General features: G+C 38.7%; 1 long non-coding RNA gene across 3 annotated transcripts in view; it reads right to left on the bottom strand.

Annotated features, from left to right (window-relative positions):
* The window catches only part of LOC147370026 (uncharacterized), a 253,950-nt gene that overhangs the window by 22,804 nt on the left and 216,642 nt on the right, over positions 1 to 14,504 (bottom strand). The window contains exons 3-4 of one of the 3 annotated variants that reach the window (XR_015168314.1): positions 11,931 to 12,019; positions 10,036 to 11,205 (exon numbers count right to left, since the gene is read on the bottom strand). This is a non-coding gene — a long non-coding RNA (uncharacterized LOC147370026). Of the gene's footprint in view, positions 1 to 10,035; positions 11,206 to 11,563; positions 12,020 to 14,504 lie in introns of those variants that run through there. The other 2 variants (XR_015168318.1, XR_015168317.1) reach the window with 2 other exon arrangements.

Raw genomic sequence — 14,504 nt, 5'->3', positions numbered from 1 at the left:
GTTCTAAGAAATTGCTGGAGTCAGGCAGGACTGAAGTCTGCAAGTGAAAAGATATAAAACCAGGCCAGGTGGACGAAGCTGGCTCTGATGCTTGGCAGCTTATACACTTGGTTAAGAGTATAATTGATAAAAGTCCACGTGATGCTAAAAGGCTGATTGGAAACTGTTTACAGCAGAAAGAAGTGAATACTTCAAGACCAGTCTCTGATCCTCTTTTGTGTCCATCTTTTATATAGATTGATGAGAAGAGAAAAGAAAGTCAATTTAGATGATTTAAGAAACACTCTCCTTCCAGCCAGCCATGCACACTGAGTCTGCTGTTTCCAAACACACTGGTGATAGGAATTACCTGGCAGCAACAAGAAATATCTTTCATTAAACAGAAGGTTTTTCAAAGACCATTCAGTCAAGCAAATGGCTACCTCATTAACCAAACTGGGAAGGAGTCCAAATATTTACAGAATAACTATATTCAACACCTACGGCCCATCCCAAGCTTCTTTCATGGGCTTTCCATCCTTTCAGCTGAATTAAAGCAGCCCACCATTTTCCCAGGTAGCGTTTCAATGCTTTTTTTTTTTTTTTATTCCAGACAAAGCATGACAGACACTGATAAAGGAAACTACGTATTAATTTTCCATCACCCAAAATAAAGAAAAGAAGACATGTTCAGATGCTCCATGCTTCCACTGAGGCTTGATGTATAAATTCCAAGCCATTCATTTAAGCGAGTTCACGTCATCATTTGTTCAGCTATGCATGAAAGCTTAACCAGTCAGACTGCAGAAAACATATAATTATCATGTCTATTCTAATTCTAAAACTCCCTTTGAGTCCCTTTTGCAAGTAAAATTATCTCAAAAAGCAATATTCTGTTTATTTAGTCTCAAATCCTCTCACTTTAAAAAAGTATTACCTGTAATTTGATTGGGGGAAAAAAAAAAAAGGTTGTTCAAAATTTTTGCAGCAGTTTAGTGTACTAAAATAAAATCAGGCTTAAGGAGACGGTATTTGCCTAAGATCTCCCTGACCTCTACTTAAAACCTACTTTCTACAGTATTTTCTATATACACCCACCCTTAGGTTCTTAGTGACCTCCAATTTCCTCTTTACTCTCAGGATGCTAATAATCAGAAGCCATGACCTCATGCTTCAGAGGGTTCTTATCCAGCCTCCAATCAAAATACACCTGCCTTTGGCTTTAATTTTTTAGAACTTCTCTCTTGAAAGGCACTTTAGTCCTCAGATTTATTAATTATGATTGGCTGTTTATCTTAGCACCCCTCTAAGAAAATGTATTTAAATCCAAACAGGAACCTTCTGTTCATAAATCTTCATTCAGAGAAATAATCCTGATGGTAGGAACGCCAAGCACTACATAGCAGGCTACTCTGGAGAAATTCTGAACAAAACATAAGCAACTGCCTTTTTCAACTTTGCATCAGACTGATTGCCTCAGTCTAGAAAATAAATGCACATGGATAGAAAATCTTCAAAGAGCAAAGCCTAAAAGCTAAGTCACAGGAGTCGTTCATCATAGCATTAGGTAATTCTTGACCCTTGGGATGATTGATGTGTTTAATTTAAACTGGCCTGGGTACACTCGATGTGTCCCTGACGTGGTAATAGGGTGAGTGGGAGAGATGGAGGAGATTTTAATGGAAAGCAGTTTTCTTTCAAACTTCCTGTGTGTTTTTTTTAATGACAATTTCTAAAGTGTTTTAATCACTGCCATATTATTCAATTCTACCCTATTCTCTGGGTTTCTTCTAAAATAACAGTGAGGTATAACATTGTCTTAAGTCCCATTGCATAAGTGGAAACTTGCATTATCATATGTAAAATAAATAGCCCACGGGAATTTACTGTATGGCTCAGGAAACTCAAACAGGGGCTCTGTATCAACCTAGAGGGGTGGGATGGGGTGGGAGATGGGAGGGAGGTTCAAAAGGAGGGGATGTATGCATACCTATGGCTGATTCGTATTGAGATTTGACAGAAAACAGCAAAATTCTATAAAGCAATTATCCTTCAATAAAAAATTAATTAATTTAAAAAATAAAATAATAGATATAACTTTGTCTTAAGTCCCACTGCATAAACAATTTATTTTTAAATAAGTAACAAGTAATAAAGCCTTTCATAGAGAACTCCTTCAGTTTCTTAGGACAGTAGAACCTGGAGTCAGGTGAAATCCCACTTAATATGTAGAAACATGTTAGTAGACATAGTGGAGTTCATATTAGTGGGCTCTGATTTAGTCTTTCTATTTAAGGGAAAATAGAGGAATTAAATACATGTGACAGAAATAAAACATTGCATTCTATGACTTTCTGGTCTTCATTGCTAATAAAAAAAAAGCTTTTCTATTTGTAATTTAGTATTCCCTAAATTGGATAACAGAATATGATTGAGGTAGAGTTGTTAAACTCTGGTATTAAATTTTGATACATATATGAAATGTCTAAGTAGTTTTGATGAAGGAAATGCTTTGACATGGTCTGATTTCCCTGATTATTTTTTCAAGTATTGAATATTTACACTTATGTGGGCCCAATACTGTGCCAGGTTCTATGGATAAGACAGTGAGCCCCTTTGAATTGTACCATTTAGATAAGCAAAATACTTAATAACAAAAAGTTTCATGAATAAAAATATAATCAAATTATACATGCAGTACCATGAATAAAAACTAAATGTGCTTTGAGGGCATGTCACAAGAGACCCTAATGTAGTCTGGAAGATCAGAAAAGATCTCCCTGAGGAGGTTATTACCTGATCAAGTTCTGCAAGATGCTTGGGAGCTACACGGTGGGCACTATAGGAAGAGACCCAGATGGGAAGTGTGGCCGTGAAACATGATGACAGTGATGGGAGAAAACTGTGAAACATGAGGATGAAAATATAGGCAGAAAGCAAATAATGGAGGGCATATTACAACAGGCTAGCAGTTTTGTTTTCCAGCCTAAAGACACTATTTGATGAAAGTGTTTTAATTAGGATATAGCATGAGCATAGCTAGCATGAGGCAAAGCTATTGTTTTTCCAGCAGTCATGTATGGATGTGAGAGTTGGACCGTATAGAAAGGTGAGAGCCAAAGAATTGATGCTTTTGAACTGTGGTGTTGGAGAAGACTCTTGAGAGTCCCTTGGACTGCAAGGAGATCCAATCAGTCCATCCTAAAGGAGATCAGTCCTGGGTGTTCCTTGGAAGGACTGATGCTTAAGCTAAAACTCCAATACTTTAGCCACCTGACGCGAAGAACTGAATCCTTAGAAAAGATCCTGATGCTGGGAAAGACTGAAGGCGGGAAGAGAAGGGGACGACAGAGGATGAGATGGTTGGATGCCATCAGCAACTCAAAGGACATAAGTTTGAGTAAGCTCTGGAAGCTGGTGATAGACAGAGAGGCCTGACATCTTGCTGTAAATGGGGTCGTGAAGAGTCAGACATGACTGAGCGACTGAACTGAATTGAGCATGAGCACCTATTCACCTTTACACCATTCTGGTGCTAACAAGGAGAATGGATGGAAATTGAATCAAAGTAGAAAAATCAAATTTTCAGTTATCATATCAGTCCAGAAGAATGGATTGTAGCTTAACTTTAATGGAAATTGTAAACTGGAGAGACATAGACAAACTTAAGAAATAGTCAAGAAGTAATGTAGACAGAATCTAGTAAAGGATGAATTACATTTTTAGGAGAAACAGGCCTTTGTCTTGTGCAACTAGACAGATGTGTTGCCATTTGCTGAAATAAAAGAAAAGTGAGAGCAGAATCCAGTCTTGTAACATAAAAAGTTCAATTTTTATCATATTGCTCAAACTTTAAGTTCCCTTGAGGCATCAGAGAGGAGATGTATTTAAATACATGAATCTGAAACGTAGGAAATAAATGTGAGCTATAGATATAAAAGATATATATAGATATAAATATGAAAGATGATGCTGTGAAAGTACTGCACTCAATATGCCAGCAAATTTGGAAAAGTCAGCAGTGGCCACAGAACTGGAAAAGGTCAGCTTTCATTCAAATCCCAAAGAAAGGCAATGCCAAAGAATGCTCAAACTACCACACAATTGCACTCATCTCACATGCTAGTAAAGTAATACTCAAAATTCTCCAAGCCAGGCTTCAGCAATATGTGAACCGTGAACTTCTTGATGTTCAAGCTGGTTTTAGAAAAGGCAGAGGAACCAGAGATCAAATTGCCAACATCCACTGGATCATGGTAAAAGCAAGAGAGTTCCAGAAAAACATCTATTTCTGCTTTATTGAATATGCCAAAGCCTTTGACTGTGTGGATCACAATAAACTGTAGAAAATTCTGAAAGAGATGGGAATACCAGACCACCTGACCTGCCTCTTGAGAAATCTGTATGCAGGTCAGGAAGCAACAGTTAGAACGGGACATGGAACAACAGACTGGTTCCAAATAGGAAAAGGAGTTCGTCAAGGCTGTATATTGTCACCCTGTTTATTTAACTTATATGCAGAGTACATCATGAGAAACGCTGGACTGGAAGAAACACAAGCTGGAATCAAGATTGCCGGGAGAAATATCAATAACTTCAGATATGCAGATGACACCACCCTTATGGCAGAAAGTGAAGAGGAACTCAAAAGCCTCTTGATGAAAGTGAAAGTGGAGAGTGAAAAAGTTGGCTTACAGCTCAACATTCAGAAAACGAAGATCATGGCATCTGGTCCCATCACTTCATGGCAAATAGATGAGGAAACAGTGGAAACACTGTCAGACTTTATTTTTCTGGGCTCCAAAATCACTACAGATGGTGACTGCAGCCATGAAATTAAAAGACGCTTACTCCTTGGAAGGAAAGTTATGACCAACCTAGATAGCCTATTGAAAAGCAGAGACATTACTTTGCCAACAAAGGTCCGTCTAGTCAAAGCTATGGTTTTTCCAGTGGTCATGTATGGATATGAGAGTTGGACTGTGAAGAAGGCTGAGTGCTGAAAAATTGATGCTTTTGAACTGTGGTGTTGGAGAAGACTCTTGAGAGTCCCGTGGACTGCAAGGAGATCCAACCAGTCCATTCTGAAGGAGATCAGTCCTGGGATTTCTTTGGAAGGAATGATGCTAAAGCTGAAACTCCAGTACTTTGGCTACCTCATGCGAAGAGTTGACTCATTGCAAAAGACTCTAATGCTGGGAGGGATTGGGGGCAAGAGGAGAAGGGGACAACAGAGGATGAGTTGGCTGGATGGCATCACTGACTCGATGGACGTGAGTCTGGGTGAACTCTGGGAGTTGGTAATGGACAGGGAGGCCTGGCGTGCTGCGATTCATGGGGTCACAAAGAGTCGGACATGACTGAGTGACTGATCTGATCTGATAGATATAAACCAGGATCAATGGCTCATAGATGGCAAACAACATGATGAACATGAAGAGAAAAAGATTCTAGGATGGAATACTGAGAAATTATTCCAGTTCAGTTCAATCACTCATTCGTGTCCAACTCTTTGCGACCGCATGGACTGTAGCATGCCAATCCATCAACAACTCCTGGAGTTTACTCAAACTCAAGTTCATTGAGTCAATGACGCCATCCAACCATCTCATCCTCTGTTGTCCCCTTCTCTCACTTTCAATCTTTCCCAGCATCACGGTCTTTCCAAATGAGTCAGCTCTTCGCATCAGGTAGACAAAGTATTGGAGTTTCAGCTTCAACATCAGTCCATCGAATAAACATTCAGAACTGATTTACTTTAGGATGGACTGGTTGGATCTCCTTGCAGTCCAAGGGACTCTCAAGAGTCTTCTCCAACACCACAGCTCAAAAGCATCAATTCTTCAGTGCTCAGCTTTCTTTATAGTCCAACTCTCACATCCATACATGACTACTGGAAAAACCATAGCTTTGACTAGACGGACCTTTGTTGGCAAAGTAACGTCTCTGATCTTGAATATGCTATCTAGGTTGGTCATAACTTTCCTTCCAAGGAGTAAGCGTCTTTTAATTTCATGGCTGCAGTCACCATCTGCAGTGGTTTTGGAGCCCAAAAAAATAGTCAGCCACTGTTTCCACTGTTTCCCCATCTATTTGCCATGAAGTGATGGGACCAGATGCCGTGATCTTCATTTTCTGAATGTTGAGCTGTAAGCCAACTTTCTCACTCTCCACTTTCACTTTCATCAAGAGGCTTTTGAGTTCCTCTTCACTTTCTGCCATAAGCGTGGTGTCATCTGCATATCTGAGGTTATTGATATTTCTCCCGGCAATCTTGATTCCAGCTTGTTTTTCTTCCAGCCCAGCTTTTTTCATGATGTACTCTGCATATAAGTTAAATCAATGGGGTGACAATATATAGCTTTGATGTACTTCTTTCCCTATTTGAAACCAGTCTGTTTTTCCGTGTCCAGTTCTAACTGTTGCTTTCTGACCTGCATACAGATCTCTCAAGAGGCAGGTCAGGTGGGCTGGTATACCCATCTCTTTCAAAATTTTCTAGTTTGCTATGAAGATTCCATATATTATTGCTGTGTCTCCTAAAGAACTTTTGGGATGGAGTAAAACTGTAAAACTAGAAGACAGGTGAATTTAAGGCAATAATGTGTGCATTATGAATACAATGAAAAATTAGGGATAACTGGACATGGAACAACAGACTGGTTCCAAATAGGAAAAGGAGTTCATCAAGACTGTATATTGTCACCCTGTTTATTTAACTTATATGCAGAGTACATCATGAGAAACGCTGGACTGGAAGAAACACAAGCTGGAATCAAGATTGCCGGGAGAAATATCAATAACCTCAGATATGCAGATGACACCACGCTTATGGCAGAAAGTGAAGAGGAACTCAAAAGCCTCTTGATGAAAGTGAAAGTGGAGAGTGAAAAAGTTGGCTTACAGCTCAACATTCAGAAAATGAAGATCACGGCATCCGGTCCCATCACTTCATGGGAAATAGATGGGGAAACAGTGGAAACAGTGTCAGACTTTATTTTTCTGGGCTCCAAAATCACTACAGATGGTGACTGCAGCCATGAAATTAAAAGACGCTTACTCCTTGGAAGGAAAGTTATGACCGACCTAGATAGCATATTGAAAAGCAGAGACGTTACTTTGCCAACAAAGGTCCGTCTAGTCAAAGCTATGGTTTTTCCTGTGGTCATGTATGGATGTGAGAGTTGGACTGTGAAGAAGGCTGAGCGCTAAAGAATTGATGCTTTTGAACTGTGGTGTTGGAGAAGACTCTTGAGAGTCTCTTGGACTGCAAGGAGATCCAACCAGTCCATTCTGAAGGAGATCAGCCCTGGAATTTCTTTGGAAGGAATGATGCTAAAGCTGAAACTCCAGTACTTTGGCCACCTCATGCGAAGAGTTGACTCATTGCAAAAGACTCTAATGCTGGGAGGGATTGGGGGCAAGAGGAGAAGGGGACAACAGAGGATGAGATGGCTGGATGGCATCACTGACTCGATGGACGTGAGTCTCAGTGAACTCCAGGAGTTGGTGATGGACAGGGAGGCCTGGCGTGCTGCGATTCATGGGGTCGCAAAAAGTTGGACACGACTGAGCAACTGATCTAATCTGATCTGATTCAACTCAATGAGCGTGCTTATTATATAAGAAGAAAGACCCAAAACTAGTGGAAATTAAGTTTACTCTCTTGCCATGAATTTGAAAATTATACTTATTGAAGCCATAAATTTTGAAAATTCTCTATTTAATGGTTTTTTAGTGTCTTAGAGATAAATATTATAGCATATTCAAACATAGATAGCAAAGATGTTGCTTGAGCTTAAAGAGACCATCAAAATCAGGGCATTCCATGCATGTTCTGTGTCAGTTGAAAATATATGTGTTTGCATCTTTCTTATCCTTTGCTTAATCTTCTATGATCTTAGCATTAATTGCTCCTCAAAATTTCTGGCAGAAGTGAACTCATTTGAGTTCATGCAAAGTCATTAAGCAACCTACATATTCTCTTGGGAATAACCACTTTTGAGTCCATGGATATCAATCTTCAAAACAGACCAGAGGCTTTCTAATATACTAGACAATAGTGTAACCAGTAAACCATAACTATTTCTGTAGAAATTACTTTAACAGCATCTTGGGAATTTTGTCTCTTTACTGATTTCTATGTTTCTGCTCTTTTTCCAGCTTATTGAGATATAATTGACAACATTTTATTGGTTTTAGGTGTAGAACATGATAATTTGATACCTGTATATATTGCGATTTGGTTACAACCAAAATTAGTTAACATTCACTACCTCACCAAGTTATTAATACAATTTTTATGATAACTTTTAGTATGTATCTTCTTAGCAATTGTTAACTACAGTCACCATGTGTAGTGGGAAATTCCTAATAATGTACTTTCACAGCCTTGGAAATTTCACAGAAATAACACCAGGAAAAACAGCATATATTAAGAAAGTATGTTAATTATTATCTTTCAAGTTTTTCTTAAAAACAGTCACCCTGTTACAAAGCCCAAGGCCAGATCCAGAAGGGAATATGACTGAGATCATGAAAGCACGGACCTTGGAATACCGCGTGGGCGCCAGGCATGAATGCTGCCTACGCACTTGCTAATTGTTCCTGAGCCCAGAAGGGAAGGGCCTGCGGTAAACACAAGGAGATCTGGACCATGTCAGTGTCCTCCATGACATTTAGGAGTATGTGATTAACACAGCATGTGTCTTGAGAAAGACAAGATCGGAGAAAGTCTTGTAGTCTTTGAAAGTCTTGAAAGTAGCCTTGAAAGTCTTCCTAGCAATTAGGAAGTAAAGGTGGACTCAGAGTGGACTCTGCACCTCAGTCCAATAGAGGCTGCAGGTGCCCTGACCATTGCACCGCATTTTGTGTCCTGTCATCATTTTCATCACTCCCTCCCAGACTATTAGGGCAACAATCATGCTTTATATTACATCCCCAAATCCAGAACTTACATATCCTATAACTAAGCTTTGAACGTCTGACCTTTTGCATTTAATCTCTTGATTTACCTCGCTATTTTGGAAGAACACCTCGTGTTTTTCTGAAGAAAGAATATATAGTGTGTGTATATATATATATATATATATATATATATATATATATATATATATATTTTAATTATTACATGTCTGAAAACGTGTTTGTTCTATCCTTGCACTTGACTGACAGGTTACTAAAGCATTCAGTCACATGGAAATCACTTTTTTCTTGTAAACCATGAAGGCACTGCCCCATTGTCTTTGAGTTTCCCATATTGCTGTTGATATAAATAGTGATTTCTCTTTTCTTTCCTCTGTGATTTTTTTTTTTACCCATATGGAACATTTAAGAACCTTTTCATCACCAATATTTTGAAATTTTCCTATTAATGAGTCTTGGTGTAAGTGTTCCTTTGTCCATCATGCTGAACAGTCACTTGGCTCCTGCAATATGGAACAATATGCCCTTAATTCTGGTTAATAGTTTTTTATCTTTGTTAATTTTACTCCCTCTCGACTTTGTTTCCTTGAAATTCCTGAAAATTTTGCAGATATTGGAATTTCCGAACCAATTCTCCATCTTTTTTTCCCACTATTTCTTTCTCTTTTTATTCTATTTTCTGGGAGATTTCCATAATTTTATATTCCAAACTTTATAATGATTTTATATGTTATCTATTCTTTTACTTTTCAAGGTAAAAGAATCTTTTACTTTCAATTCAGTTCAGTCGCTCAGTCGTGTCCAACTCTTTGTGACCCCATGGACTGCAGCATCCCAGGCCTCCCTGTCCATCACCAACTCCCGGAGTCCACTGAAACCCATGTCCATTGAGTCAGTGATGCCATCCAGCCATCTCATCCTCTGTTGTCCCCTTATCCTCCTGCCCTCAATCTTTCCCAATATCAGGGTCTTTTCAAATGAGTCAGCTCTTTGCATCAGGTGGACAAAGTACTGGAGTTTCAGCTTCAACACCAGTCCTTCCAATGAACACCCAGAACTGATTTCCTTTAGGATAGAATGGTTGGATCTCCTTGCAGTCCAAGGGACTCTCAAGAGTCTTCTCCAACACCACAGTTCAAAAGCATCAATTCTTCGGCACTCAGCTTTCTTCACAGTCCAATCCTCACATCCATACACGACTACTGGAAAAACCATAGCCTTGACTAGACAGACCTTTGTTGACAAAGTAATGTCTCTGCTTTTTAATATGCTGTCTAGGTTTGTCATAACTTTCCTTCCAAGGAGTGTCTTTTAATTTCATGGCTTCAGTCACCATCTGCGGTGATTTTGGAGCCCAGAAAATAGTCAGCCACTGTTTCCACTGTTTCTTTCTTTTACTTTCACTTTTCTTTTTTCTTTTACTTACACTGTTTCCTATATGGCTAATTTTTTTTTTGTTTTGTTTTCTTCTACATTTATATTGCCTATTCTTCCAGGATATTCTTCCATTTCTCTCTGCATGTATCTTTCATTGTATAAGCATTTCAATTTTTTGGTGATCCTTGGTTATTCATTAACAGCTAAGCATGAGGTTAAGTGTGAGCCCTCAGTGTCTTAGGTATGGGCTTCAAAGTAGGATGACTGAAGGAGTCAGTTCCCTGTTATATTAGGGCACCACCTGCTCTCAGCCACCCTTTCTCTTTTAACAGTCCATTTCCTCAGAGATAAAACTTATATTCTCCTGCCCAGGAGCTATGAACCTGGCTGCTATAATAACATTGGGAACAGTCAAAGAAGGCAAATGTCTTTCTCCTTGCTTTGTATGTGGAGTTAATTCCCATATTCCTATGGCACCCATGCCCTCCACTGTGCTTGATGTTCAGGAGTCAGAGTCCCTCTGATTCAGCCTCTCTAGTGATGACTCTTCATTTCTTCTTTGGGGGTAGAGAAGAGGAGGTATCTGACTATGATGGTTGTGGAGAAAATTGGTGAGTCTTCTCATACAGACTTTCTGCTGACTCTTCTGTCTGTAAGACACCCTTTACAGTTGCTCTCATTGATAACTTGGTTCTCCCAGTTTATGAGCCTATTGGGTATTCTGATATACAAACTATCTTCGGCCATCTTAATTTTGTCAGTTTGGTTGCCATTTTTATCTTCTTTCCAGTGTCCACACATTATTGATATTGCTCCTCACCAGATCCACCTTCTCTATTTTTTTTAATAAACAGCAGTTAATTTGATCCAGACATTGTTATACGTTCTTTGCAAGTACTGAATTATACTGTACCTGGAACAATCCTATGGGATAGGCATTATACAGATGAAGAAACGGTTACGAAAAGGTTAAGTACATTGCACAATTTACAATGCTGGTAAATGCAAACCCTGAATTAGAACCCTGGCTCTTGGATCCAGGTTTTTTACCCCTTCTCTAACAGACTATTAGTGGGCATGATTTAGCCATGCTGAAAGTGCTAATAGGAACACTTTCCCCACATTTATAAACACCAAAAAAAGAGAAGACTCCTTTTTATAAGTTACTTTAACCTTAAGAGTTTTTACCCATTTATCCCCTTATTTTCCATTTCTATCATGTTAATCAGAAATCTTAATAGTTCTTAAAATAAGAATATTTTAAAGGTAGGCTACATTCATATTTAAAATCTGGTGGTACTGTGTTTAATTATCATCCAACACATCAAATAACATCAAAACTAGTGAGAAATGCTTGACTTCAATCTAATTCATCTGTTTCTGATCTAGAAATTTCTTTGATCTTAAACTCAACATTAACCCAAAGTACTAGCAGCCTATTAAACAAGATAGTACATCACCAACATACATACAATAAAAAAGGGATATTAAACTATAAATAAATTCTGTACTGACCAGATCTATATTTATAGGTGCTAAAATAATAAGAGGTGACAAGAATAGGATAAAGCTACTGAAAACAGGTCAAAAGTAGAAATTTGGAATGTTCTAGTCTCAAGGGCAAAGTAGTGGTGGTTGAGGGAGCAGACCTGATGGGGGAAAAGTCCACTGAAACCTGGAGAAAGGCAGAGTGTTGCTGGGAAGCTTCTCCTTTCCCCTATCAGTACTTCAGGACAACCTAGGGAATGGGAGAAAACACTTGCAAATGATGTGACAGACAAGGGCTTAAACTCCAAAATATACAAACAACTCATACAACTCAACAACAATAAAAACACAATTGAAAAATTGGCAGGAGAACAGTCCAGGTTCAATGCACGATGCTGGATGCTTGGGGCTGGTGCACTGGGACGACCCAGAGGGATGGTATGGGGAGGGAGGAGGGAGGTTAGTAAAAAAAAAAAAAAACAAACAAACAAACAAAAAAAGGCTAACTTGAAGTTTCCCTCAAAGGCAGTTTTAGAACATCCTGAGAAAGGGAAGCCTTCATACTAGTAGAAACTGGAGAGGAAGAGAGGAAGGCAAGTGAAAAATCATCATGTCAAATAACTCATTTCTATGGAGAAGGAAATGGAAATCCACTCCAGTGTTCTTGCCTGGAGAATCCCAGGGACGGGGGAGCCTGGTGGGCTGCCGTCTATGGGGTCGCACAGAGTCAGATACGACTGAAGCGACTTAGCAGCAGCATGGCTCAAAAAGCATAAACGACTGTTTTGGGAAACTGAAGTCAATCTTTTTTTTTAACCTTGCATTAGAATTAAAAACCCCAATATTAATAATATGGTCCTTTCCTTCGTCTTTGCTTGCTATATTTATAATGGTGTATTTGATGGTAAAATGATGAATAAATAAATTTTCACTAAAAAAAAAAAAAAAAGAAAGAAAAATTGGCAGGAGAAATAGAAGTCAGAAGGTACATAAAAAGATGCTCATCATCAATAACTATTAGAGATAAGCAAATGAAAGCTACAATAAGGTACCACCACACATAAACCAGAATGGCCATCATTAAAATTCTACCAATAGCAAATGCTGTAAAGAGTGTAGAAAAAAGAGAAGCCTCCTACACTTTTGTTGGGAATATAAATTGGTACAGCCACTGTGGAAAACAGTATGGAGCTTCCTCAGAAAACTAAAAACAGAACTATGATATGATCCAGCAACCCCCTTCCTGGGCATACACCCAAGACAAAACTAATTCAAAAGATACATGCACCCTTATGTTCATAGCAGCACAATGCACAATAGCCAAGACAAAGAAACAACCTAAATGTCCATCAACAGATGAATGGATAAAAGAAGATGTGTTATGTGTATACACACACACACACACACACACAATGGAATATTACTAGGTCATAAAAAAGAACAAAATGATGCCATTTGCAGCAACATGGATGCAACTAGGGATTATACTACTAAGTGAATTAAGTCAGAAAGATAAATACAATATGATATCACTTATATGTGGAATGTAAAATATGGCACAAATAGAAACAGACTCACAGACTTGGTTTGCCAAGGGGGAGAGGGAGAAGCATAAATTGCAAATGTAGGGTTAGAAGATGCAAACTATTACACTCAGAATAGATAAACAACAAGGTCCAATGTATAGCAGACGGAACTATAGCCTACTCCTGGGATAAATCATAATGGAAAGGGTGATTAAAAAATAATAGATATTATGATCCAGCAATCCCACTGCTGGGCATACACACTGAGGAAACCAGAAGGGAAAGAGACACGTGTACCCCAATGTTCATCGCAGTATTGTTTATAATAGCCAGGACATGGAAGCAACCTAGATGCCCATCAGCAGATGAATGGATAAGAAAGCTATGGTACATATACACAATGGAGTATTACTCAGCCATTAAAAAGAATACATTTGAATCAGTTCTAATGAGGTGGATGAAACTGGAGCCCATTATACAGAGTGAAGTAAGCCAGAAAGAAAAACACCAATACAGTATACTAATGCATATATATAGAATTTAGAAAGATGGTAACAATAACCCTGTGTACGAGACAGCAAAAGAGACACCGATGTATAGATCAGTCTTATGGAGTCTGTGGGAGAGGGAGAGGGTGGGGAGATTTGGGAGAATAGCATTGAAACATGTATAATATCATGTATGAAATGAGTCGCCAGTCCAAGTTCAATGCACGGTATTGGATGCTTGGGGCTGGTGCACTGGGATGACCCAGAAGGAGGGTATGGGGAGGGAGGAGGGAGGAGGGTTCAGGATGGGGAATGCGGGTATACCTGTGGCGGATTCATTTCGATATTTGGCAAAACTAATACAATATTGTAAAGTTTAAAATAAAATAAAATTTAAAAAAAAGAAAAAAAATAATAGATATATGTGTGTGTATAACTGAGTCACTATGTTGTACAGCAAAAATTAAATCCCTGTAAATAAATCAACTATACTTCAGTTTTAAAAACTAGAGGAAAAAAGAACTTCGGGGCTCTGCCTTTCCACATGGAAGCTGGGCAGTTCCTCCTCTTAGAGCCCTCCTGAGACAGAGACTCTGATGGAACACAGCTTCCTCCCCAGGATCTTCTGAAAAAGGAGTACAGAGGATGTTGCTGTTTTCATAACATACTTGACATTTATATGAGTATCAGACCAGAATATATTTGAAAAGCACACAATATG

Source organism: Bos grunniens, chromosome 7 (assembly GCF_055505025.1).
Source record: "Bos grunniens cultivar Pamir isolate PY7600 chromosome 7, Bosgru_T2T1.0, whole genome shotgun sequence".
NCBI classification, from domain to species: domain Eukaryota; kingdom Metazoa; phylum Chordata; class Mammalia; order Artiodactyla; family Bovidae; genus Bos; species Bos grunniens.
This window is presented reverse-complemented; position numbering and strand designations above follow the sequence as displayed.